The 27,499-nt window shown below is 47.6% G+C and overlaps 1 protein-coding gene across 1 annotated transcript in view; it reads right to left on the reverse strand.

The window, feature by feature from the left end:
* SYCP2 (synaptonemal complex protein 2) overlaps positions 1 to 27,499 on the reverse strand; it is a 2,578,701-nt gene that overhangs the window by 1,721,220 nt on the left and 829,982 nt on the right. The window lies entirely within an intron of this gene.

Raw genomic sequence — 27,499 nt, forward strand, 5'->3', positions numbered from 1 at the left:
TCTGGAGTGTCTGTCCCTTTTGATACGGTAGTACGCATCCTGAAGGTCTATGGAGCACATCCAATTGCCCTGACCCAAAAAGGGTAGAATGGACTGAAGCGTGACCATCTGGAACTTCGTTCTTTGAACAGATTTGTTTAAACTGCTGAGATTCAAAATGGATTTCCAGTCCCCTGTCTTTTTTGGTACCAAAAAGAACTTGGAGTAAATCCTGGATCCTTGCTGGTCTGCTGGGACTGGCTGGATGGCCCTTTTTTCTAGCAGTTTTGAAATTTCTAGAACTGCTTGTTCCCTTAGACCGGGTGGAACATCTGGAAGGGACTTGTTTGTTTGTACAGGGGTGTGGACAAAGGGGATTTTGTAACCCTTAGATATGATAGACCATACCCATTTGTCTTGTGTGAGGAGTTGCCAGGCTTCTGGGTACAGTGACAAACTTCCCCCGACTGCCTCCAAAGGTGGACAGTCAGGCAGCCCCTCAGGGGTGCTGAAAGGGTTTGTCAGAGAAAGATTCTCTGCTACCCTGATTTTGTGGACCCCCTCTGCCCCTCGGGTGGCATCTATTATTGTTTCCTCCTCTGGTCCTGGAGGGAAACTCGCCACGTGTGTCAGGCACGACTCCCTGGGGTTTCCAAAACCACATTTTTCCACTCTTCTGACCTTTAGGGTATGGTCTAGAGGGAGTAGAAAAACGGACTCCCACAGCAGAGAGAGTCTTGTCTTCCTGCTCACACCTGGTAAGGGTATCCTTCACCTGTGGTCCAAACAAAGCCAAACCGTCGAAGGGGGTATTGGTGAAGGACGCCTTAAAAGGGTCAGCAAAGTTACATAACCGCATCCAGGCATGTCTTCTCAAAGTCATGCCTGTACCTGCGGCCCTACTCGCCCCATCGGCTGTATAAGAAATTAGCCGCATGGAGGAGTTGACTATAGAGTTAAGGGTCACCAGCTGGGAGTTAATCTTATCCTGACACCCCGCAGCTGATGGATCCTGAAGGGTATCACCCAGTTCCTTCAGAAGATCCCTTTGAAGGCAGGTGAAATGGCACAGATAATTCAATGACCACATGGAAAAGGTCGCTGAAGAAAACATCCGCTTCCTGTACCTGTCCATTGTCCTAGATTCTTTATTAGGTGGATGGACAGGCACCGAAGAGTCAGCCAACTCCTTCTTAGTGCCTGCTGCCACCACCATGGCATCAACAGGGACACCTTTTGTCAGAAATTGCTTGTCAGATGGGGCTGTAATGAACTTAGTGGGCCTGCGGGGAGTTGGCTCCACTGTGTCCGGGGCTGTCCACGCCTTCCAAGCCACCACTTCCATGAGCGGGTCAAAAGGTGGAGACACCCAAGAGGTGGAAGGGCGAGAACCAAGCGTGTCCAGGTACACCGACTTGTCTTCAGAAGGGATAAGGGCAGTCCAGTTCCCCCTCTGCCTAAGGATCTCAAGGATGTCTGAAAAAGAGACATCCTCAGAGGGGGACCTTGGGGACCCTTCCAAATCCTCCAAGTCGGTATCAGACGTGACTGACTCGGGGGAGTCAACATGTTTCCTCTTACATTTTCTCTTCCGAGGGGGCTCCCCTGAATGATCAGGGGAGGCCTCAGAGGAGGAATATACGCCCAATGGGGCGACCTGGAGTGTCTGTTCTCCACGCTTGGGGTCAGGAGGGTGGACAGAGACCGATGCAGGCACCATGGAGGGAGGAGCCGAAGGGGCCAATCGTGGAGCTGACACAGGAGTCAGCACACTCCTCATGACCTCAAAGGTGCCCCTATCAGGCAGAGAAGAGGGTCCCCACGCCGAAGAGATGTGAACCCCTCCCGGCACCAAGAGGCATGGCTCTGAGGCCAATGTTGGGGCCGAGCTCACCTGCGCCGAGGCCCTGAGAGGGAGAATGGGGTCGGACAAGGGTCCGATGCAACTCGCCCCCTCAGAGCCGACGAGGGAGTCTCGGCGCCCGGATCCCTCCAAGGACGGAACCAATGAAGAGATTGGAGCTGACGAGGGAGCTGAAAGGTGTGGTATCGGCTCCAACGTTCCTATGATTCGAGCCCCAAAGAGCTTCCGCTCCGAACACAGTGGTAGAGTTGGAGGAGGAACTGCTGAAGACACAGGGATAGCCACAATCTGTTGAGAAGGGCTGGTCAACATTTTGGCCAGGGCCTGCGATTTTAGGAGCCTACTGACCACCCTCTCCAAGTCATGATCGGATAGCCTGGAGGACCGAGAGGAGTGGGACCTATGGCTTCGCTCCGATTGAAGCACCGGAGACCTCGGAGCCGAACAAACAGATTCTAAAGAGGGGGACATTGAACGTTTTCGGCTCAGAGAAGGTTCTGACACTAAGGTCAGAGCCGACTGAGGTCTGAAGATGTCGCTTCCAGTCGGAATCGACAAGGAGGCAGGAGCTCCGCTCGGTGACGGCTCCGAACAGGGAGCCAACGGTTTGGCGAGCTTTAAGGATTTTCCTGACGGAGGCTTAGCCGGGGATCCTTTTGGCTTAAGTAAGCGTCTGAAAATGAGCTTCTTCCTATGCTCCTGCAGGACTCTCGGGCTGAAGGTGTGGCAGACTGAGCAAGAGTCCTGCAAGTGTAGGGGACCCAAGCAATAAACACAAGAAGTGTGACCGTCTGTCAGAGACATCTTCTGATAGCATGAGTCACACTTCTTGAAACCTGAAACTTTGGTATCTTTAGACATATTAAAAAAGGGATACCAAAGGGAAAAGGTAACTAGTGCTTAATCAAGGCACACACACACGCACACTAGGTAAACTAACAGTAATAATAACTATAAAACTATAGCCACACAACTACCTTACTACTAACAAATATATACATAAATATACAAGAAAAAACTACAAAACTAACTAATTGTAGTTAACAAGCCTAACACTAGCCTAAAAGGGGACTCTCTAACAACAAAAAAAACAAAAACGAGTTTCTAAGTGGGATACCAAGGGGTAGACAATCTAATTAAATTAAGAGGAAAGCATTATCTAAATATAAGACAAAATAAGAAAATATTAAAGGTAATAATAGAAGAAAAGATTTATACGACCTGGAGCTGGTAAAATCATAACCTCGTAGCTGAAGCAGCAAACAAGATCTGGGTATCTGACGCCTAGCATTGTGAGATATGGGGAGGCCTCGAGCTGGTAAATAGCACTCGAGCTTTGGTAGAAGGCCGAGTCGGAGCTGAGGATCGGCTCCGAACCCATCCAGCAAGAATAAAGGTGAGATAGACAACTTAACATTGTAGACTCATGTTTTACAGCTTTTTTATCTGTTCATTTGAATTGTATTACTGACTGTATTGTTGGGTTTAAAAATTCAATAAAATTGTGATTGAAAAAAAATGGTCTATAAACTCATTTCTATAAAGCCAGGCCTGTCTCCTCATGGCTAGGCTGGAGACCATCGCTAAAGCTGCACTATCTGTAGCACTGTGAATCAGACATGGTGAGCCAAGATATAGTAAATATAGTAGCTATAAGGGTCTCCAATATTGACCATAGGTCATCTTCAGGTAGTTGTTTCAGAGTGTCATCCATTTTTTTCGGCAATTTCCCTCTGATACTTTGAAACCTTGTTGTATACACCATATAGTTCACAGCTGTGATACAGAATGTACTTGATACATAAATTTGCTTCCCCTACCTATCCATCATCCTAGACTCCCAGTCTGGAGGATGGATAACCTATGCATCCGCTGATACAACCCTCTAGTACTGTTTGCTTACTTCAGTGCTGTCTATCCTTAAGGATCTGTGGCACTCTACCATGCTAGTGGGGTATTGGCTCAGTCATGTCTAGCTCCTTCCAGGCTTTGTTGCACACCATGTCCACTAACATGTCTATGAACAGCACTATCAAAACCACTAAAGCAGAGAACTTGCAAGCTTCCTGTAAGATATCTTTCTCTGGGAAGATGGGGTCAATGGGTCAGAATCCCCTCTCTCATCTTTATCTTCAAAATTTCACCAAAGAAGGTGTCCTCTGGACAGGATTTGGGGGAGACATCCCCTTCACTGAGATCTGTATCTGGGAAGAAAGACTCTGAAAGGGAATCAAAGTGTTTCCTCTTACACCATCTCTTCCTCTGTAGACTATGTAGAGAGTCATCAGGACTCTCCTGTGAAGAAGGCATTCCAGGTCTCTGCACTGTAGGCCTATGAAGTCCTTTGCACCTGGGGAGTACTGATGAAGAATGGTCGAAGGTCCCAGCATAAATGCTGTCTTGGAGTAGAATCAACAGTACCCACATCTGTCCATGCAAAGAGCCAAGAAGTAGTCTCTCCTGCACTAATATATTGAAGGAGGCATGCAGGACCAAAACACTTTGTACAAAATGTGCCACTGAGTTGCTAGAACCAATAATAGTCAGTACCAAGTGCTCTGAAGCAGAAGTCGTCTCTGATGATTTTGATACAGAAGGGCTGAATGCCAAACCCCCTCAACACTAGCAACACTTCCAGCACCACCAAAGTCAAAGCTGGAACCAAGTGGTCAGTGCTGAAACAGTTAGACGTAGTGGCTCCCTGCGCTGAAACTAGGTACAGAGCCAAAACAACCACCAATGCTGAGGGCATCAGTCTGGATGAAAAACTATCCTCCAACACTGAAGGAACAGTTACAATCAAAGCTGTCAATTCCATCACTACAGGAGCCAAGACTGAGGCTGAAGGAAAAATAGAAGAAGAGGAAGCCAGTGAGTTTTCTCAAGCTACCCTAGGCACCAAGGGGGCTGAGAAGACATTGTATCAAAGCTGGGCCTTCAAAAAGGCTGACATAATATGCTCCCAGTCAGAAAAGGTAGGGTTTATGGAGGGACCTGTAGGATTTTAAAGAAGCTAAAGCAGGTTTTGAAGGGAAAAACCTAGATACCTCTTATTCTGAAGAGAAACTCACAACTGTTCCTCTCAGCACCAAGTCCACATTACCTTACAAGTCTTGATGAGGAGGCAAAGTGGATAAGGCAGTGACTATGGAGGACAGTCATGGTGGGGAAGAAGAAGGTTTTGGTACTTTCCCAGGAAACATTTTTTTTCATGAATTGACACATCAAGTCCCTTGGGATTATACTTTTCCTTCATTCTTTTGTGGCTGCTTGCTCTGGAAAAATGCTTTTCTGAGTCCCCATGATGAATTTTTCCACAAGGGTTGATTCTGAGCATAGCAGCCCTTTCAGTATTACTTAGTTTTGGCTGTCCCAATGTGTACGAGAACTGAAGTTCTTGTACATTTAGCAGTCACTTTAAGTGTGTTCCATATCCAAACATACAACACACATATCGTGCTGGGTGGGGAATTTTATGACCAGACTTCTATTTTTTGAACACTGGCTTAGGTTCTTTGTCCATGTTTGGGCCTTATCACGGAAACATACCACAAACAGTAGAACAACAGAAAAAAGACGACAAAACAAAAGCTGCAACTCAGGATAAGAACAAATATCTGTTCTCTAAGAAGTTTGTGAGGTAAACAGGCAGATCTTTTTTTACAAGAGACAGGAAAGGAATAAGAAGGAAGAAGAAGGAGCTAAAAAGAGATAACAATTACCGACATCTATTTAAAAAGAAGCATAAAGCTTTATAAAGAGTTTTTTTATGAAAAGACAAGAATAAATTCACTTATTTAAGTGAAAACAGCTGAATTACACCCTCAGTTGCTCGAGCTCACTAAGGAGATGTTGAAGTCATAGGTTCATAGGTTCATAGGTGTGTACTAGGCTAATGACCCTGGGGGCCTTTACAAGCCTAGCCCATAGGAGTACCCTGGCATTATGCCACCCGATCTTAGTTCCCAGTGACTCAGTCGAGTAAACCCAGGGGTGAATTTTCTATTTCCCATCCACTCATCAAGATTACTCTTGAAGAGTGCCAGTGAGGTTCTCTGCTTGACACGTATAGGAAGCCTATTCCATAGCATGGGCAGTCTCTGGGTTATGAACCTGTCCCTCCACCATGTTCTGTTGATTGTGGTAATGAGGTTGAGGTCTCTGGAGCATGTGCTGTGACGGAGTTGAGATTTCTTTAGATGTAGCATTTCTAATAGAGCTGGGTCAGACGTGGCTTTGTACGTCAAGCAGATATCGCCTCTAAGTAGGCGATATGAGACAGAGAATAGTTGGAGCTTTTTAGTCTGTCCATATAGGACACATGTTTAAGGCCTAGGATCCTCTTTGTGAGGTACTTTTGTGGCCCCTCCAGTTGTTGCAGGTGTTTAGTGAGGTACGTGCTAAATGGGGCATTATACTAGATGATTGGCCTAATGAGGGAGGAGTAGAGGGAGATAATGACCTCTTTCTTCCTGGATGCAAAACCTTTAGTAATGAGATGTGCCACATAGAAGGATTTTCTGACCACAGTGGCAATGTGGTGGTCAAAAGAGAGGTTGCTGTCAACCTGTGTTCCCAGATCTCTTATAACACCTTCTGTGTTCAGTGGACTACCAGTGATGTGGTAATTCATGGGAACTGGGTTTTTCCCAAAGGGAATGACAACACATTTTTTGGCATTGAGCTTAAGGCAATGGTTCTGACAACAGTCGCTGGTATCAGTGAGGCCTTTCTATAGGATGTCAGCATCACTTGGGGAGTTAATAATAGCTCCCAACTTGCAATTGTCTGTCAACTTTGTCAGCCAGAGTCCCTTCGTGTTGGCCTGGACTTCTCAGAAGTAGATAACAAACAGGAGAGGACTTAGGACCAATCCCTGTGGGACTCCACTCGTGACTGGTCGGCAGTCTGACTTGGAGTCAGCTACTTTCACACTGTGGGTTCTACCTGTGAGCCAGTTTACAACCCACCTAGTGATATAGGAGTTGATGCCTAGCTTAGTGAGGTTTCTATGATTCCTGAGTGGAGAATGGTATCAAATGCCTTGGCCAAATCAAGGTAGGCTGTATAAACCACCTTGCCTTCATCCACAGCTCTGGTGACTGACTCAAAGAAGTTGAGCAGGCATGCTCTATCCTTCACAAAATCAAACTGTGTGGGATCCACAGTTTGGAGATTCCCTATATCCTTGCTTATTAGGTCCATAATGATGTGTTCCATAGCTTTGCATATCAGACTTAGCAGGCTAGTTATATAGGATAGTTCCCAGGATCTGTAGTCGCTCCTCCTTTGTGGACAGGGATAACTGTAGCAGTGTTCCATTTGGTAGGGACATAGCCTGAGGTGAGGCTGTGACTGAACAGAACACACAGGTGATGTGCCAGTTCACTCTGTAGTTCATGTAGAACACAGCCAGGGATATTGTCAGGTCCCATAGAAGCTGTATTCTTGCCCTTGGACAGTGCTGTTTTAACCTGTGCAGCAGCAATACTGGGTGCCTGGCAATCTATTGGTATTGTGACTGGTCCCTTGGGGGGGAGGGGTAAAGTTGGCACTGAATCTGTCGGCCAGTATATTGGCAATATCTGTTGGCTTGGTATGGGAGGTACCATTGTGCAGTAGCTCAGAGCAAATCTGGGTATTGCTGTGGAGATTCATTACATAACTATAGAAGGCCTTGTGGTTTTCTTTACTATCTGCTGCAATTCTGTTTTCATAGCTAGCTTTAGAGGATTTGATGAGGGATCTCAACTTTTTGTTGAGGCTGATAAGGGAGTATTTCCATTCTTGGGACTTCACCTTATTCTGCATCAGTTTCCTCCTTCTGCTGTAGAGTTTGTTTATGGCAGGGGACCACCAGATTGGCTTCCTTTTTTTTGGAGGAGAGCATCTTGGTTCTGTTGGGTATGGCGAGATCCATGCATTTGTGTACGTGTTTGTACAGTGCATTGGTGTATGATTCGGCAGTCATGCAAATGATCTCCATTTGCATGGTTGCTGTGAAGTTAGCCACCTCTGTTTTTAGGACCCCAAAGTTAGCTCTGGAGAAGTTTTTCATGGTGGTTACCTTTGCAGGGGGGGGGGGTGGCAGGGATGTGGATTTCCAAGGTGATTAGTTTGTGGTCAGATTTAACCAGGGAGGAGTTGACTATTGGTGTAGAGCAATGGTCACCCATGTTAGTAATGACCAGGTCAAGGATGTTGCTACCTCTAGTGGGGATAAGAACGAGCTGATCCAGGGCTTTGGAATTAATGAATTCCAGGAAACGTTGGGCAAGTGTATTGATACATGAGTAGTTTTCCCAGTTAATGGAGGGGTAGTTGAAGTTGCCCAGTATGAGAGTGTTAGGTTGGACCCTAAAATTCTCCAGGGTACTTAGAAACGTAGAGTGTGAGTCTTGGGACATAGTTGGTGACCTATAGCAGGCTACGACCCAAATCACTGTCTTACCCAATGTTAGTTGCACCTGAAGTATCTCATATGAATTATGTTGGGCTACTAGCATGGCGGTGTGCGCATCCTTTATTAATATGGAAACATCACTGCCTTTGGAACTTCGGTCCAAGTGCTGGGGCCGAAAGGTGTGAAATGAGTTATAGCCTGGTAGTGCAGGGGTTCTTTCTGCTGCCTTGAACCAGGCCTCTGTTACAGCACAAATGTCAATGTACTCCATTTTAAGGAGTGGTTCGAGAAAGTGCATTTTGAGATTTAGATTTCTAGCATTGAGCAGCATGACTGTCAGACTGGATTTGTTTGTAGCTGTTATGGTAGTAATTTGGTCTTTGGAACACCACCTAAAAAAGGCACTATAGGGGTGGCAAGAGCCTTGGCCAGTATGTGGAAGCCCAGGGGTGACAGATGCAGGCCATCTCTCGCAAAGCATCAAGGTCTGTCAATCATAACTCTCAACTGTAAGATTTACGCATAACACTATGATTTTGGGCCTTAGATTTAGCCCTGTTTCTCCAGGATTTATGATGTTCCTCATAAAGTCACACTTATTTATGGGAACATACTTTAATTAATATATAAACTACACAGAGATTCATTAGCGCTATGTGTATATGGTCTAGTATATAAAGATCTATTGTGAAAAATAAGAAACCACTCCTTTTTCTGACCCTCTGTTATGATTTGTTAAAGGCCAGTGCTATGATTTTTAATGTTTGGAGAATGAGAAATACATTTGAAGCTGCAATGGTGGTAATATGATCTGCAGTATCTGTTCACAGTAGGGGATATGGGATAGAGGAGGAGCTCAAACCTGTGAGGAGATACATTACTGAAAAAAAGAGGTGCCAAGGTGACCAGCTCTTCTTTTCCTGTGTCCAGACAAGACCAGACCAAACTTCAGGTTTTCTCTGTGTGCTCTGTCTCCTAACTCTACATTTTCTTGAAAAAAAAAGTTCTGTCTTACCATAACGTTCCATCTGTGTTGTTGATCTTCTTTCATTCATCACTGATGGGGTTGTCAGTTCTGTCCTCGGAACTGGGTCAGCCTAATACCAAGCTTGCGCCAGACAAAAACTCTCGAGCTAAGCTTTTACCCAGAGTGCCCTTCTTCCTGTTACTTCAGATCAAGTTTCCTCAGTATTAGTAAAGCACAGGCCATTTCTGTGCAAACACCCTGACTTACCACTTTGACCCAAAGTATCCCCCAGGAGCCTTTGGAGGGGGAAGGAGGGTGGGAAATGATGAATGAAAGAAGATACACAACACAGATGGAATGTTATGGTAAGACATAACTTCTTTATCTGATGTCGTTAATCTTCTTTCCATTTATCACTGATGGGACAGAATCCCTAACTACCTTGTGCTCCTTGCACGACCTTTGTGGAAGAGCACTACTGAGCCAAAGGCAGCTCTCCCTCTGGAGACCACATCCAATTTGTAATGATTAATAAAGGTGTGGGGGGTAGCCCATGTTGCTGCTGCCCAAATATCATCCACGGAGGCTCTTGAATGGAAGGCTACAGAAGTTGCCATACATCTGGTAGAGTGAGCTTTAACATTCTGTAGTATAGGCTTTTTCACAAGCGAATAGATGTAGTGCATGCAGTCCCAAAACCAAGTCAACTTGGAGATGGAATTTCCCATTCTAGATCCATTGAAGGAAATGAAAAGTTGGTCAGTTTTACGCATTGCTTTAGTTCTGTCTAGATAAAGCCTCAATTGTTTATGCACATCCAAAGAGTGTAGACAGTATTCCTCTTTATTAGTAAAATTTGGGAAAAATACTGGCAAGTCAATGGTATGATTGATGGAAAAATCTGAAATAAGTTTGGGAACAAAGGAGGGGTTTGTCCAGAGTGTTACTCTGTCCTTATGGAAGATTAAATACAGCATTTTAATGCATAGTGTATGGAGCTCCGAAATTCATCTGGCTGACGTGATGGCTTCCAGCAAAAGAGACTTCCAAGATAAAAATTTGAAGTCACACTTTGCTGCAGGCTCAAAAGGAGGTTGAGTTAAAGACTGAAGAACTAACATGAGGTTCCATGGCTCTACAGGTTGTTTGATTGGAGACCTAATATGAGACCCCTTTTAGAAAGGTTTTACATAACCGATGAGAAATGAGGGGAGAATTATCAAACTCATCATTAAAGTTAGAAATAGCTGCTAGATGTACTCGTATGGTAGAACCTGCAGCTTCATCCTCAAAGAATTTTGACAGATATTGTAATACTACTGTAACTGGAGCCGAGTACGGGTCTAGCCTTCTTTTCTTAGACCAAATAGAGAATCTCTTCCATTTGTCTAGATATAATCTTCTGGTGGATGGTTTATGTGAGGCCAGGATAATGTCACATACTGGTGAGAGAAAGTTATCCTGCCTGGCGATTAACGGAAGTGTAGAAACCAAGCTGTCTGCTTGAGACGGGATTGGTTTGAGTAACTCAACCTTTGGGGGGTGAGAAATCAGGTCTGGAAAAGGGTCCAGAATCCACGGTTGACAAAATAGGTGAGGCCGAAGGAAGGGAAACTTTTAGTTATGTACTCACCATAACTTCAGATGTTTGGGATCCATCTCGCCTACATTCTGACTGATGGGTTCGGAGCCGATCCCTCGGCTCCGACTCGGCACGCTTATGCCAAAGAGCGAAGTCTCTTATTGGCTGAGCTTACTATATCCCAGGATGCACCACTACCAGTCCCCCAGATCTAGTTTGTCCGCATACATGCACACATGCACGCTCTGATTATATAACATCGTCAGATGAAACAAGATAAAACAGTAGAACTCAAACCGTTCAATCTCTTCTGATCTCCAAGGCAGGGGGAAGGAGGGTGGGTATTAGGAATGTAGGCGAGATGGATCCCAAACATCTGAAGTTATGGTGAGTACATAACTAAAAGATGTTATGTGATCCTATCTCGCCTACATTCTGACTGATGGGACAGCGTCCCTAGCACCTGAATCCTGGGTGGCTCACTGGAAAACACTCCTGAGTACCGTGGAACCAAATGATGCTCGCCCTTTAGATGCCACATCCAATTTATAGTGGGAAATGAAAGTGTGGATTGGACCAAGTAGCCGCAGCACAAATCTCCGATATAGCGAGCTTGGAATGAAAAGCTATAGAAGTCGCCATAGCTCTGGTAGAGTGAGCTTTGATAGATGTTGTAAGTTGCTTATTCAAGAAGAATAAGCCTGAGTTATGCAATCTCTAATCCATTTGGAGATAGTAGCTTTTGTGATGGTTTTACCCAATTTATTGTCTGAGAAGGACACAAACAACTGGTCTGACTTACGAAATTGCTGAGTCCTGTCTAAATAGAAGCGCAATTGCCTGTGAACATCCAATTTATGGAGAGTGTATTCTGCTTCATTGGAGAATTTTGGGAAGAAAACTGGTAACTCTAGAGACTGTTGGAGACAGAGATTAGAACAGACCTTTGGGACAAAGGATGGATTAGGCCTAAGTGATACTCTATCCTTGTGGAAAATCAAGTACGGTGGTTTAATAGACAGGGCTTGAAGCTCTGAAACTCTTCTTGCAGAAGTAATTGCAACTAAGAAGGCAGTTTTCCAAGACAGATATTTTAACTCACATGTAGCAGCCGGTTCGAAAGGGGAAGATGTTAATGCACGAAGCACCAAATCAAGATCCCACGGAGGCGCAGGATGAAAAACTGGGGGTCTTAACAGGCCCGCACCTTTAATGAAAGTTTTGCATATTCTGCTGCTCATCAATGGAGGATCCATGGATTCGTGGAATTTAGAGACAGCCGCCAGTTGGACTTTAATAGTAGAGACAGAAGATCCTTGATTAAACAGGGATGTTAAGAATTTCAAAACTTCCGGGATTGGAGCAGTGATAGGGTCTAAGCCCCTGAGTTGAGCCCAGATAGCAAACCTCTTCCACTTACTGAGGTACAATTTCTTAGTGGTGGGTTTGTGGGCTGAAGATAAAATGTGAATAACTTCCGGGTCTAATGCGTGACTTCTGACTAAAGTCGGAAGTGGAGCAGCCAAGCTGTCAACTTCAAGGAGTGTAGGGACTGATGCTGTTGTCCCGACTGATGAATTAGCAGATCCGGAGTTAGATCTAAAGTCCAAGGATCGTCCACCGCATGTTTCTTCAGGTAGGGAAACCATACCTGACGAGGCCAGTATGGAGCAATCAGTATCATTGTGGACCCCAATTGAGAAGCTTTTTGAATGACTTTGGAGAGAAGTGGAATCGGAGGAAAGGCATAAAGTAGCCCTGTTGGCCAAGGTTGTGCTAGAGCATCCATAGCTGCTTCCCCTTGATGTGGAGTCAAGGAGAAGAACCTTTGCACCGTGTTTAGTGGTGTTGCAAATAGGTCGCAGCACGGCGTCCCCCATCTCCTGAAAACCTGAGCTGCTACTGTTTCGTTTAGGGACCACTCGTGAGGAGAGAGAATTGTTCTGCTCAATCTGTCTGCCAATATGTTTGATTTCCCCGGAATGTGGGTCGCTACCAAGAAACGGCTGGTAGCTACAGCCCATTGCCACACTCTCATGGCCTCTCTGCAAAGGGGGTAAGATCTGGTCCCTCCTTGTTTGTTTAGATACCAGACCACCGACATGTTGTCTGTGTGGATGGCGATTATGCCCTGAGGGAGAAACTTGTGTAAGGCCTGTAGGGACAGAAGTACAGCCCTCATCTCCAATACATTGATGTGGAGAAGAGTTTCGTCTGGAAGCCAGGAGCCCTGAACTAACCTGCCCAGACAATGCCCCCCCCAACCTATCTGGGAGGCATCTGTCGTCAGGGTGACCACTGGAGAGGGAATAACAAAAGGGCTTCCTTGATTTAGATTGGATGTCTGAAGCCACCAGCGAAGGTCCCGTTTGCATGTTTCTGTAATCATAATGGGATGATTGAGGGGAAGGTCCTGAAAGGACCATTGAGTTGACAATAGCCACTGAAGAATTGTCATGTGCAATCTTGCCAGAGGAACTAGAAGAACCGTGGCAGACATCGAACCTAAAACTTGTAGGACCATCCTGGCTGGGGCTTTGGATCTTGAAATCAGGGCTTGAACTTGGCCTTGTAAAGTTTGGATCCTTTCGGTAGGAAGAAAAGAGCGCATCAATTTTGAGTCTATCTCTGCTCCTATGAACCTTATGCGCTGAGAGGGCAGCAAGACAGACTTTGACCAATTGAATGTAATTCCCAGGGTAGCACCCAGGGAGATGGTGGCTTTGAGGTTGTCCATTAGTAGATGCCTGGTGGTGGCAGTCAGGAGCCAGTCGTCCAGATAGGGAAACACTTGGAATCCAAGACTCCTCAGGTGAGCAGTCACTACTGCCAAACACTTGGTGAACACCCTGGGGGCTGTGGTGAGACCAAAGGGCAGTGCACAAAATTGGAAATGACTGTCTCCCAGGCTGAAGCGCAGATACCTCCTGGACGCCTGATGAATCGGTATGTGATAATAGGCATCCTTGAGGTCTATGGAGCACATCCAAACATCCTTCTCCAACAATGGGAGAATGGATTGTAACGTGACCATTCGGAATTTGGATTTCGTGACGGATTGGTTTAGTCTGCTGAGATCCAATATTGGTCTCAGGTCCCCTGTCTTTTTTGGCACTAAAAAGAACCTCGAGTAATTTCCGGATCGATCTGGTCTGTGGGGACCGGTTGGATGACTCCTTTTTCTAGCAGCTTTAAAGCTTCTGCGGCTGCAATTTCCCTTTGACTGGGTGGTGGGTCCGGGATTTTTTTGGACGGTGGGGGTGAGCATGTGAATGGGATGGTGTAACCTCCGGCAATGATCCGAAGCACCCATCTGTCCTGAGTGATTGATTCCCAGGCTTTTAGGTGCTTGGCAAAACGGCACCCGACTGGCTCCGGAGCAGCACAGCCAGGCAATCCCTCATGAGGTGTGGGAGGCTGAAGAGCCACGAAAGGACTCGCGGTCTCCAGAATTGCGGGGCCCTCTGCCGCCTCTGGGACGGCGTCTCCCAGAAAAATTTCCCCGTCCTCTGCCTCTGGAAGGGGAATCTTCCTGCTGTTGAGGAAAAAACTTACGTGATTTACGGAACCACATCTTCCCCCCTCCTTTAGCCTTGGGAAAAGGCCGAAAGGGAGTGGAATAACGGGCACCTACGGCAGATAAAGTTTTTCCCTCTTGCTCACAGCGGGTAAGGGTATCTTTAACCTTAGGTCCAAACAAAGAGGACCCATCGAAGGGAGCGTCGGCGAAGGAAGACTTGAAGGCCTCCAAACTGACACAACGGAGCCAGGCTTGTCTCCGTGAGAGCCACGCCTGTGCCTGCCGCTCTACCGTCCCTTCGGCCGCATATGAAATGAGCCTCATGGACGAGTTAGAAATTGACGTAAGGATAGCCAACTGAGAGCTAACCGACTGGGCTAGCTGCTCAGGTAGGTTACCCGAGAGGGAATCTGACAGCTCCTTGACCAGATCCCTCTGAAGTCTGGTAAAATGTGCCAAATAATTCAGGGACCTTAAAGTAAAGGCCGCTGAAGTCAGGGTGCGCTTCCCGTACCGGTCCATGCTCCTAGACTCCTTATTAGGAGGATGGACGGACGTTGAAGCCTCTGCCACGTCCTGTTGTGTAGCAGATGCCACCACCATGGCATCTACAGCCACGCCTTTAGTGAGGAACTCCTTCTCGGGTGGGGCAGACAAAAATTTGTTAGGACAAGAAGGGACTGGTTCCACAGTATCTGGATGTTCCCACGCCCTCCGACAAACTAAATCCAGGAGCTCGTCGAAGGGCGGAGACACCCAGGAGGCGGAGGGCTGAGCCCCAAAGGCCTTGAGGAGCACTGACTCATCAGCAGAGGGGGGTCTGGATATCCAGCCGCCTCGTTGTTTGAGGATCTCTAAGATGTCTGCAAATGAGACATCATCCGAGGACGACTTCGGGGACCCCTCCGCATCATCAAGATCAGTGTCAGATGTAATAGACTCGGGGGAGTCCACGTGCTTCCTCTTGCACGATCTCTTCCTTGGGGGTTCCTCTGAAGACAACTCCGAAGAACCCTCAGGAGGAGGGGAACCCCCAATGGGGGTAACCTCAGGCCCAGGGGCTCCGCTGCCTACGGACAGGGGAACTGCCAAAGACCCAGTCTCCACGCCCAGGGAAGGTGCTGGTAAAGCCGGGGAGATGGCCGAAGAAGACTTGGCCAAGGCACTCCTCATAGCTCTGAAAGCCGGACCCCCAGAATCCTGGGAGTGTCCGGTCCCCGGAGCCATGATAGCAGACGGAAGTCCCACAGCCGAAGCACCGAGAGGGAGGCTCGGAACCGATAGCATAGGTCCCGAAACATCACCCCCAGGTCCAGCCGAAGAAGTCCGTGTACCAAACTCGGACCCGAAGGCCGGGGTTGGAGTAAGGGTCGGAGCCGACCCTAAGATCTCCACCGGCTCCAACAGCACCTGCTCTGACGGAGCTGAAGCGGTCGGAGGAGGAATAGCAATGACATGGGCATGGGCCATCGGCTCCGAAGCCAACTGGGTCGGAGCCGAAACAAATTTTTGAAAGACTGGGGACTGGAACAGTCTTTGGAGCACCCTGTCTATATCCGAATCCGACATCCTCGATGACCGAGAGGATACTGAACGGGTTCGAGATGGCCTCTCCAACGGCCCCAAAGGGCTAGGGGACCGGCTCGAGGCGACCCGATGACTATCGGCGCCGAAGGAATCCCACACTAGTTTCCATCGGTGCCGAGGAGGACTTGGCGCCGAGGAGGAAGTGTCTGAGCGGGCAACCTTTGTCGGCTCCGAGACCAGTGGAGCCGAAGGTGACCGCCTCTCGATGCCCCAGCCATCGGCTCTGAAGCCAGAGGAGTCGAGACTGGTGGCATCGAGGCAGACCGTTCGCCTCGGCTCCGAAGTCCTTGGAGCCAAGGAGAAGCCTGCCTATGTCTTTTGGCGGTCGGATCCGACGGACTGGTCGGAGCCGCCCTTTCTTTTAGCTGGAGAAGGAGAGGATGCTAAAGCTTCTTCAAAGGAGGGTTTTATTAAGCCTTTAAGAATGAGTTTATTTTTCCTCTCCTGGAGGACCCTCGAGGAAAAAGCGTGACACACACTGCATGACTTGTAAATGTTTTGCACCCAAACAATAAACACAGAGAGAGTGATCATCTGTGATTGACATCTTAAAATTACATTTGGTGCATTTTTAAAGCCGAAGGCCTAGGATTCTGAGACATTATAACAATAATGCAGTAATTCCCTGACAGAAAAAACAACACTATCCACTTGACTTTCTGATTTAACTGATACTACCAAAAATCAGTTTACAGCTGCCGATTAGGTAAACAATCCGGTAACAATTAACTCAAGGGTATTTTAAAAACCCCTAAGGTTTGAGAGGGTTGACTGACCGGAAGGCCCTAAGATGAAGGAGGCCTGAAATCAGAACCAACGCCCAATCACACTACAAAGTTTCTCACAAAAAACTCCAATCACACACAAAAGGAAAGAGTAGCCGTTAAAACAGCTTTTTATGACAAGAACAGCAAATTTCTGACAGAAAAAAGTTAGTAAAATACTACTCAGCTCAGCCAGCTCGAGACCACGTCTTCGCAAGTTAGCGGCAAACAAGATCTGGGGGACTGGTAGTGGTGCATCCTGGGATATAGTAAGCTCAGCCAATAAGAGACTTCGCTCTTTGGCATAAGCGTGCCGAGTCGGAGCCGAGGGATCGGCTCCGAACCCATCAGTCAGAATGTAGGCGAGATAGGATCACATAACATCCAAACTTGTCAAGGCCAAAAAGGGGCTATGAGGTTCACTTTGCATTTCAACCGAATAGCTTTCTTTATGAATTGGGGAATCAGAGGAATGGGAGATAGGCATATAGTAGTTCCATGGGCCAATCGTGAATCAAAGCTTCCCTCTGGGACTCCCCCTGTGGGGGAAATATAGCAAAATAGCTGCTGCATTTACTGTTTAACAGGGAAACAAATAGGTCGCAGCAAGACAGGCCACAATGGCTGAAGATTTCCGCCGCTATGTTGGGATTGAGGGACCACTTGTGAGGCATAAGAATATATCTGCTCAACTTGTCTGTGATCGCATCGGAATTCCCTGGAATATGCGTTGCTATCAGAATGTGGTTGGAAGCTATTGCTCACTGCAAACATCCCATGGCCTCTCGACATAGGGGATAGGACTTGGTTCCTCCTTGCTTGTTGATATACCAGACTACTGACATGTCTGAATGAACTACGATCATCCCAGAAGGAAGAACAGATTGGAATGCTTGCAATGCTAACAGCACCGGTCTCAGTTCTAGAATGTTGATATGCAGGTTGGCCTTCTTTGTGGACCATATGCCTAGGACTGTTTTTCCCTGAAAATGGCCCCTCCACCCTATCAGGGAAGCATCCGTGGTAAAATGGCCTTGGGTTGGGGAGGATGGAATGGGTGGCTCCAAATTTCTATCTCTGGCCTCATCCACCAAAGAAGGTCCTGTTTGCAACAATTGGTTATCAGAATCTGAAAGCATAGAGGGTGGTGATTTGGAAACCATTGAGATATTAGAAACCATTGAAGTAGTTGCATGTGTAGTTTCGCAAGAGGCACTATTGGTATAGCAGCTGCCATGGATCCTAAAAGCTGAAGAACCTCCCTTGCTGAGGCTTTGTTTTGACAGAGTATCACCCAGAGCTGGAGCCTCAGTATTTGCAGTCTGTGAACTGGGAGGGTTACCAGACAAGAACGGGTGTCGAAGACTGCTCCAATGAACGCTATGGATTGGGTCGGAGCAAGGTAGGATTTCTTCCAATTTATCGTTATTCCCGAAAATCTCGCCATCGAAAGAGTGCATTACAGGGCTGCTACCAGAAGATGCTTGGTGGGGGTAGTAAGGAGCCAATTGTCCAACTATAGAAACACCCAGAATCCTTGCAGTCTCAAGTGAGCTGTGACCACTGCCATGTACTTTGTGAACACTCTGGGAGCTGTAGAGAGTCCGAACTGCAAGGCATGAAATTGGTAGTGATTGGCTCCTAGCCAGAAGCAAAGTAGTCTCCTGGAGCATTTGTCCATTTTGATGTGGTAATACACATCCCTGAGATATATCGAGCACATCCAATTGCCTTCCCTTAGAAAAGGGAGAATTGACTGAACCGTGACCATCCGGAATTTTGTTTGGGCAAAGAACTTGTTCAAATTGCTGAGATCCAGTCCCCTGACTTTTTTGGCAATAAAAAGAATCTTGAGTAGAATCCGGATCCGCATTGGTCTGGTGGGACTATTTGGATGACTCTTTTTTGACACAGCTTGTTTATTTCTGCGGCTGCTTCCTCCCTTTGACTGGGTGGAACGCTGGGAAGTTTTGTTGGTTATAATTTTCTGCACGCAATGGTCGGAAGTTATTGATTGCCAGTCAGTGTGGTGCAGAGAGAAACATACCCTGTAAGGCTGCCCAGAGAAAGAATCCCTGGGTCGCTGATTATGCAGACCCCCTCTGCCTCGGTAGGGGCATCTTCCAGAATTGTTACCCCCTCTACCCCTGGGGGTATCATCACGTGTGGCACGGAAAGGACCCTGAGTTTTTTTGTGCCACATTTTCCTGCTCTGCTGGTTCCTGAAAAGGAACGTTGTGGATTGGAAAAGCATAGATTTATGCAGGGGTCTTACCATCCTTCTCACATGTAGCCAGGGTGTCTTTCACCTTAGGGTCAAAAAAGGAAGATGCTTCAATTGGCGTGTTCAGGAAGGAAGACTTAAAAGTGTCCACAAAGTCACAAAGGCACATCCAGGCATGGTGTCTCATAACTATGCCTGAACCTGCCGCTCTAGCTGCCCCTTCAGTTGCATGTGAGAGCAACCTCATGGATGAATTGGAGATAGATTCCAGGGTTGTGAGCTGTGAGGCAACTTTGTCTCTTACCCCATCAGACACCTGTCCAGTGAGTGTTCCAGAGAGTTCGGAAACCAAGTCCCTTTGGACCCTCATAAAATGTGCCAAGTAATTCAGAGACCATATGGCAAAAGTCAGTGAAGCAAAAACTCACTTCTGTAATCTGTCCACAGACCAGGACTCTCTGTTGTGTGGATGAATAGTATGACTCTCTTAGGTGAGATCCTTTTCCATGGCCACCATCAAAGCATCAACTGGTAAACCTCTAGACCAATGTAGGTTCTCCTCGATGGGGGGGGGGGTAGTATCTTGTCAGGTCTCCGAGGGATCAACTCAACAGAATTAGGGTTCTTCCAGGTGCGCTGCACCACGAATTGTACCAGCTCCTCTGCAGGCGGGGTCACCCAAGAGGTAGATGGCCGGGCATGGAAAGCCTGCAGAAACACGGACTCCTCTGAAGAAGGGTTAGTGGGCTTCCAATCACCCCTCTGTTTCAACAGTTCAAGGATGTCCCCAAAGGAGACATCAGGGGGGTGACTGTGGGGACCCTTCCCTGTCATTGAAATCCATACCCTCTGTCAGAGACTCTTCATGGGAGTCTACATGCTTTCATGGTGGCTCCTCAGCGGGGGCCTCTGAGGAGGACTCGGAAGAGGAGGTGCCCAGTAACGGGTTCTCCTGCATCTTTCTTGCCCGGTGTCCCCGGGTGGTGGCTTGGGTCAGCTGTAGCTCAGGGGAAAAGGAGGTCTGGGGTTCTGACATCGGTGGAATGCTTCCAGAAGCAAGTGCCTTCTCCATAGCTCGGAAAGCAGGTCCACTTGAAGATGGATGGGAGCCCAGAACCAAGAGGGATAACCTCGGAACCGGGGTCACACTCCGCTCCATCAAACCCACTCCCGAGGGTGGTGCCTCAACCAGGATTGCTGCAGACAGAGCTCCCGGCACCATAGATGGAAGCATAGAGACACTCAGAACCGTACTCCAAGCCGAAGAGCCGACAGCCCAATCACGAAATTGAGGAAGGCTCAATTCTGAAGGGACTGAAAGTCAAAGGGACAGTCCCGGAGCGACAGTGAGGTCCACTACTGGTGCCGAGATGGGGGGTTCTGAATAAGACGTCGGAGCTGAAGACTTTGGAATTGGTATGGTCAAAGGAGGAGAACAGGATGGAATCCGTGGAGATACCAACCCAGGTCCTGGACAGGATGTGTCCTAGATGGAGTGGGTATCCCCCTGGCTGTCAACAGCTGATCCACAAGATGCACCATATCAAACTCGGAAAGGCTCCTGGTGGATCTAGTGGACACTTCCGATGGGAAGTCAGGTTGTTCTAGGAACAGACTATATACTTGCCCTAGAAAAGGATCTGTTGATGGAGTATCATGTCCGTGGTGTTGAGTCTATCAGCACCGATGTCTCAAGTTTGGAGACAGGAACCAGTGGTGTCAAAATTGTCATTATCGGAACACTGAAAGGACTCGGTGCCAGAGGGGCACTCGGAGCCGACACAGAAGGTTCAGCAGTAAATGGAATCGCAGAGGCAGGCATCAAAGGTGTGCACTGAGCCGGAGCGGTACTCAGTGCCAAAGCAGGAGCAACCTATGAAAAATCAGTAGTTGGTGCCATAGACATTATTGGAGCTGAAAGAGGCACCGACAAAGGAACAGTCATAGTCATAGTAGAAGAGGTTGGTGCCGATGAGGCGGACTTATGTTCCAAAGACAATTTCGGTACTTTAGACTTAAAAGACTTGCCCTGGTCACCCAAGGGTGAAGAGGGGACAGAGTGAGACCTTTTCTTTTCTTTTGTGGGAGGGGATGAGACCTCCATCACAGAAAGGGCTTCTGAAAAGGGTGTCTAAAGGAAGACCTTCAGAATCAGTTTGTTTTTGCACTCATTTAAAGTGTGCTGACTAAAACTTTGGCAAATCACACAAGGAGGTTGCACCTAAAGATGGAGCACCCCCAGACAATAAACACAGTCATCATGGGAATCACTGTTAAGCAGTTTTCCCTTACAAGAAGCACAATGCTTAAACCCTGACGTGCCTTTTTTTATCAGACATCATGAAAAAAATATAAACACACAACAAGTCAGAAGGAAACCAAGAGAAATGAGGCAAAGAGTTTTTCTATATTTATATAGATATAGGATATAAGGTGAAAGAAAAAGAAGGAGAAATACCAATGATGGTATTTAGGAAATACCACAAGGGGCTAGGGAGAAAGGCCATACCACCAATGGTACTGAAGATTACCAAAAAGGTAAAAAAAAGAAGTTATGTTCTTACCATAACGTTCCATGTGGAGTGTTCATCTCGCCTTTGTTCTTACACATGGGTGTCAGAGCCGATCCTCGGCTCCGAGTCAGCCGCTTAGCAAAGCTTTGCATCCAGAAGAAGCTCGGGACCAACCTACCTCCCACAATTCCCTCTGCCTTTACCTCAGATCTAGTTTGAAAAACAACACCAGATCCAGCAACAACAATGTAAACATCCAAGAATACATACATATACACAAGTAGCGTAAGTAACTCAAGCCAGTAGTACCACAAAGAGATTACTAGTGGGAGACAAACAGACCAGACTTCTAAACTGGACGTTCTTCCTGACCTGAGGGTGGGAGGGTGGGGATGTAAGAACAAAGGCGAGATGAACACTTCAGATGGAACGTTATGGTAAGAACATAACTTCTTTATGTGACAGTGTTCAATCTCGCCGTTTGTTCTTACACATGGGTAGTGTCCCTAGCTCCATGGCCCTGAGAGACTCACGGGAGAACGTTCCTGAGCACAGTGGGACCAAAAGTTGCTCTGTCCCTGGAAATCCTATCCACTTGATAATGAGTGATGAATGTATGTGGTTTAGACCAAGTGGCGGCCGCACAAATAGTGTCCAAAGGCAGGCGAGCCGCATGAGCCAAAGATGTAGAAACTGATCTAGTAGAATGTCCTTTTGGTTTGGTGGGCAAACTGTGACTAGAAGCAGCATAAATTAAGGTAATACAATCAGTTAGCCATTTGGAGAGAGTACACTTAGTGACTGCCATGCCCTTTTTGTTGTCCGCAAAGGCTATAAAGAGTTGGTCTGCTTTCCTATGGTCTTTAGTTCTATCTAGGTAGAATCTGAGTTGTCTATGAACATCCAACTTGTGCAACATATATTCCAGCTTATTGGAATGATTTTTGAAAAATGTGGGAAGCTCAATGGATTGATTAATGTTGTTAACTGAACAAACCTTAGGGAGGAAAGAAGGGTTGGTGCGTAAAGATACCCTGTCCGGGTGAAAAATTAAATATGGCTGTTTAATGGAGAGAGCTTGAAGTTCCGATACTCGTCTGGCTGAAGTGATAGCTACTAGGAAGAGAGTTTTCCAGGACAAGAACTTTAAGGAACAGGAAGAAGCTGGTTCAAAGGGTGGTAACATTAGCTGGGATAAAAGGAGGTTTAGATTCCAAGGAGCCATAGGAAACCTAACCTTTGGTCTAAGATGAAAGGAGTCTTTCAGAAAGGCTTTAAAAAGCCTATGAGCCATAATGGGCACTCCATTCTCTCCTACATGAAAGTTAGAAATAGCAGCCAACTGAACCCTCAAGGTGGCAGTAGAGGCTCCTTGGTGAAACAGCATGGATAGGAACTCTAAAACCTTGTTTAGCGGGGCTATTAAGGGATCTAAATGCTGTGCAGTCGCCCAGTATACAAAACGTTTCCACTTACTGGTGTAAATTTTTGTAGTGGAAGCCTTATGAGAGGCTACTAGAATGTCTTGAACCGCCGAAGAGAGAAGATCAGACCTGGCTAAGAAGGGAAGCGGAGCAGCCAAGCTGCTAATCTGAGGGACAGGAGCGACGGGTGGGGAGCTCCTGACGAATAAGTCAGTATGTCTGGCACCGGGTCCAGAATCCAGGGCTCCCGAATTTGGTGTGCTTGAAGAAAGGGAAACCAAATCTGACAAGGCCAGAATGGGGCAATGAGAATTACAGTCCTCTCTAGGTCCTTGGCTTTCTGGAGAAATCTCGGTATCAGAGGTATTGGGGGAAAAGCGTACAGGAGACCCGGGGGCCAATCGTGAATCAGAGCGTCCCTGGGGACATCCCCTGGAGGGGGTAACAGGGCAAAGTAGCTTCTGCATTTGGCGTTCATTGGAGACGCAAACAGATCGCAGCAAGGCTGGCCCCACTTGCGGAATATCATTTCCGCTATTGTCTGGTTGAGGGACCACTCGTGAGGTAACAGGATGGCTCTGCTCAACCTGTCCGCTATAACGTTGGATAACCCCGGGATGTGCGATGCTATCAGAAAGCGACCCGTGGACTCTGCCCATTGCCAAATTCTCATGGCCTCTCTGCACAACTGATAAGACTTGGTTCCTCCTTGTTTGTTTATGTACCAAACTATGGACATGTTGTCCGTTTGAACTGCAATGGTCCCTAGAGGTAGAAGGGGGGAAAAATGTTGCAACGCTAGAAACACTGCCCTCATCTCCAGGACATTGATGTGCAGGTTGTACTCTAAATTGGTCCATTCACCTTGGACTGTCTGTCCCTGAAAGATGCCCCCCCACCCTATCAGGGAAGCGTCCGTGGTCACCGTGGCTGTTGGTGTGGGTAACACAAACGGTCGGCCGCTGATGAAATTGCGATTCTGTAACCACCAAGACAGGTGTGCTTTGCAGGTGTTTGTAATGTGAATTTCGTGTGTTAGCGGTAACTGTTGGAACGACCATTGTGCGAACAGCAGCCATTGGAGAACTCTCATGTGTAGTCTTCCCATGGGAACTGCAATGAGGGAAGCTGACATGAGTCCCAAGACTTTCAGAACTAGTTTGGCTGGGGATTTCTTGGACAACAGAAGGAGAGATATGTGTTTTTGTAGGGAAGCTATTCTTGTGGAAGGAAGTCTTAGAAGCAAGGAGTGGGCATCCAAATCTGCCCCTATAAATGAAATATGCTGTGATGGCTGTAAGGCAGATTTTTCGAAATTTATCGAAATCCCTAGGTGAACACAAAGGCTGAGTGTGTAGTCCCTGGCCTGTGTCAGTCGACGCTCGGTGGTGGCAGTAAGGAGCCAGTCGTCCAGATACGGAAACACCCGGAATCCTAGGCGTCTCAAGTGAGACGCTACCACTGCCATGCATTTGGTGAAAACCCTGGGGGGCTGAGGTTAGACCAAAGGGCAGGGCCAGAAACTGAAAGTGGCTGGCTCCCAGCCGGAAGCGCAGGTGATCTCTGGATGCTCTGGCCATTTTGATGTGGTAGTATGCGTCCTTGAGATCTATTGAGCACATCCAGTCGTCCTTCTGTAAAAACGGAAGGATCGATTGAAGTGTGACCATCCGGAACTTTTCTTTCTTCACATAGGTATTGAGATTGCTGAGGTCCAGAATTGGCCTCCAGTCCCCTGTCTTTTTTGGAACTAAAAAGAACCTTGAGTAAGTTCCGGATCCTCTTTGGTCCGCCGGGACTGGTTGGATGACTCTTTTTTCTAGCAGCTTTGAAATTTCTATAGCTGCAGGTTGTCGCAGATGGGGTGGTACATCTGGGAATCTTTTCTGTGGTAACGGGGGGAATAGAAATGGGATTTTGTAACCTCTGGTAATAATGCTTTTTACCCATTTGTCTGAAGTAAGGCTTTGCCAGGCCTGAGGGTATAAAGCTAAGCGACTCCCGACTGCCTCCAGAGCAGGACAGTCGGTCCTCCTTTCAGGAGAGCTGGAAAGGCTTCCCAGGGATAGTATCCCTGTCGCCTTGGTTCTGCGGACCCCCTCTGCCACCAGGGCAACGTCTTCCACTTCTGCCCCCCCCTCTGCCTCTGGAGGGGGCATCACCCTGTGTGTTTGGGAAAGAACCCTGGGGTTTGCGAAACCACATTTTCCCACCTCGTTGCCCTTTGGGGTACGGTCTGGATGGGGTGGAAAAATGGACTCCGACAGCAGACAGAGTCTTTCCCTCTTGCTCACACCAGGTCAGGGTCTCCTTTACTTTGGGGCCAAAGAGAGTGGCACCATCAAAGGGGGTGTTAGTAAAGGAAGACTTGAAGGCTTCCGCAAAGGAGCACAGGCGCATCCAGGATTGTCTACGAAGAGCAATCGCTGAAGTCAAGAGCCCTACTCGACCCTTCGGCTGCATACGAGATGAGCCTCATGGACGAGTTTACAATAGATGTAAGGGTATTGAGCTGTGCTGTAACCTTATCTGAGACAGCAGCATCTGTAGTACCCTGGAGGGTATCTCCCAACTCTTTGACTAGATCCCTCTATAATCGTGTGAAATGTGTCAAATAGTTCAGCGATCGCATGGAAAAAGTCGCTGAACTGAAAATGCGCTTCCCATATCTGTCCATGGTCCTAGAATCTCTGTTAGGAGGATGGACAGATGAGGAAGATTCGGACATCTCCTTTTTCGTGGCAGCTGCCACCACCATAGCATCCACCGGAACTCCCTTAGTGAGGTATGCCTTATCCTGAGGGGCCGTTATATATTTATTAGGCTTTCTGGGAACTGGCTCCACTGTGTCAGGTGTCTCCCACGCCCTTCGAGCAATTAAATCCATTAACTCGTCGAAGGGCGGCTTGACCCAGGAGGAAGAAGGGCGAGCACCGAATGCCTTCAGCAAAACTGACTCATCGTCAGAAGGGGGTAGGGCTTGCCAATCACCTCTCTGTTTCAGGATCTCCAGGATGTCAGAAAAGGAGACATCCTCCGAGGGTGATTTTGGGGACCCTTCTGACTCATCTAAGTCAGTGTCTGATGTCAAGGACTCTTGTGGAGAATCCAAGTGCCTCCTCTTGCACAATCTTTTCCTCGGGACATCATCGGGGGGGGGGCATCCGATGAAGCCTCCGAGGAAGAAGGGGCTCTCTCTGGGGGCGGCTGAGACACTGGTGCTCGACGCTTTTGAGTAGTCATAGGTGCAGAAGAGGATAACGGGCCTTTATGGGAGGGAGAAGTTGCTTCTGCTGATGTAGTTGTCTGGGAAGACAATACCTTCCTCATAAGGTCGAAGGCCCCTGGACCCCGAGCCGAGGAATCCCCCGGTTCCAAAGAATGCGGAGGTATCTCCGACGCGGAAGCCAAGGGCACCGACCCGGAGGACGGAGCCGAGGCGATCTGTGCCGAAGCGCCGAGAGGGAGAGTCGGCACCGAAACATCGGTTCGACTCTCGGTCCCGGAACCAAGGATAGATCGACGGCTCCGCGAGTCCGGTAGTGGTTCCGACGGAGTCAAGGTCAATGGTGCCAACCGAGAAAGAGACGGTTCTGACACCAAGGGCTCCACTATCAGCAGATCAGCGTCTCCCGGCTCCGAGGGCTGAGAAGGCCTCGGAGGAGGACCAGATGGAGACAAGGGAAGGCCTTCGAGTCTCGACACTAACTGAGAGGAGACTGCAATGAGTTTGGACAGGGCCGTGTTCTCCATCAGCTTCTGCACCACACAATCTACATCGGTGTCGGAGAGAGGCCTGGAAGATCACGTCGAAGGAATCGAGGATGGTGTCGACCTCAAAAGAGCAGGAGGTGGAAGTTCCGTCACCGGTTCCAAGACCCGAGGCTCGGTGACAGACAAAAGCTCAACACTCGGCCCCGAAGTCTGTGGAACCGGTGAACGAACTTTAAAGGAAGAACTTGGAGCCGATGACCTGGGCTCTGAAGTCCTCGACTCCTTCGAGGATTTAGAAGTCTGGTCTGACTTGTCTAAAGAAGGCAGGCTTCAAAAGACCTCTGTCCATAAGCTTCCTGCGCCTATCTGTCATGACCCTTCCACTAAAGGAATGACATATGGAACAGTCCTCCTGAAGACGGAGAGGGCCAAGACAGTAGACACAGGAGCTATGGTTGTCGGTGACAGACATCTTCTGTCTGCACTGACATCTTTTAAAACCTGATTTAACCTTCTCTGACATAATAAGTATTGAAGATTGTCAACAAACACAGTCAAAAGTGAAAAGTCACAGCAGTAATATCAAGTAGTACCAAGTAATATCAAGTAGTCCAATCCGTGTTTTTAGCAGGTGGGGTAGGCCTTAGGTAACCTAAACTAAATATAAATGTATAAATACACTATATATAAAGTCAAGGGGAAGACCAGACCATACACACACACACTAAATAAGTCTATAATCCTAGGAATTTTAAAGAAAATTCTCTTAGAAAAACTTTAGCTTATCTGTTCCAGTTGGCTCAGAGCTCTTCAGAACGATGCGATCGGTTGCAGTGGCAAACTAGATCTGAGGTAAAGGCAGAGGGAATTGTGGGAGGTAGGTTGGTCTCGAGCTTCTTCTGGATGCAAAGCTTTGCTAAGCAGCCGACTCGGAGCCGAGGATCGGCTCCGACAGCCA

Source organism: Protopterus annectens, chromosome 12.part0 (genome assembly GCF_019279795.1).
Source record: "Protopterus annectens isolate FY-2018-M chromosome 12.part0, PAN1.0, whole genome shotgun sequence".
NCBI lineage: Eukaryota > Metazoa > Chordata > Ceratodontiformes > Protopteridae > Protopterus > Protopterus annectens.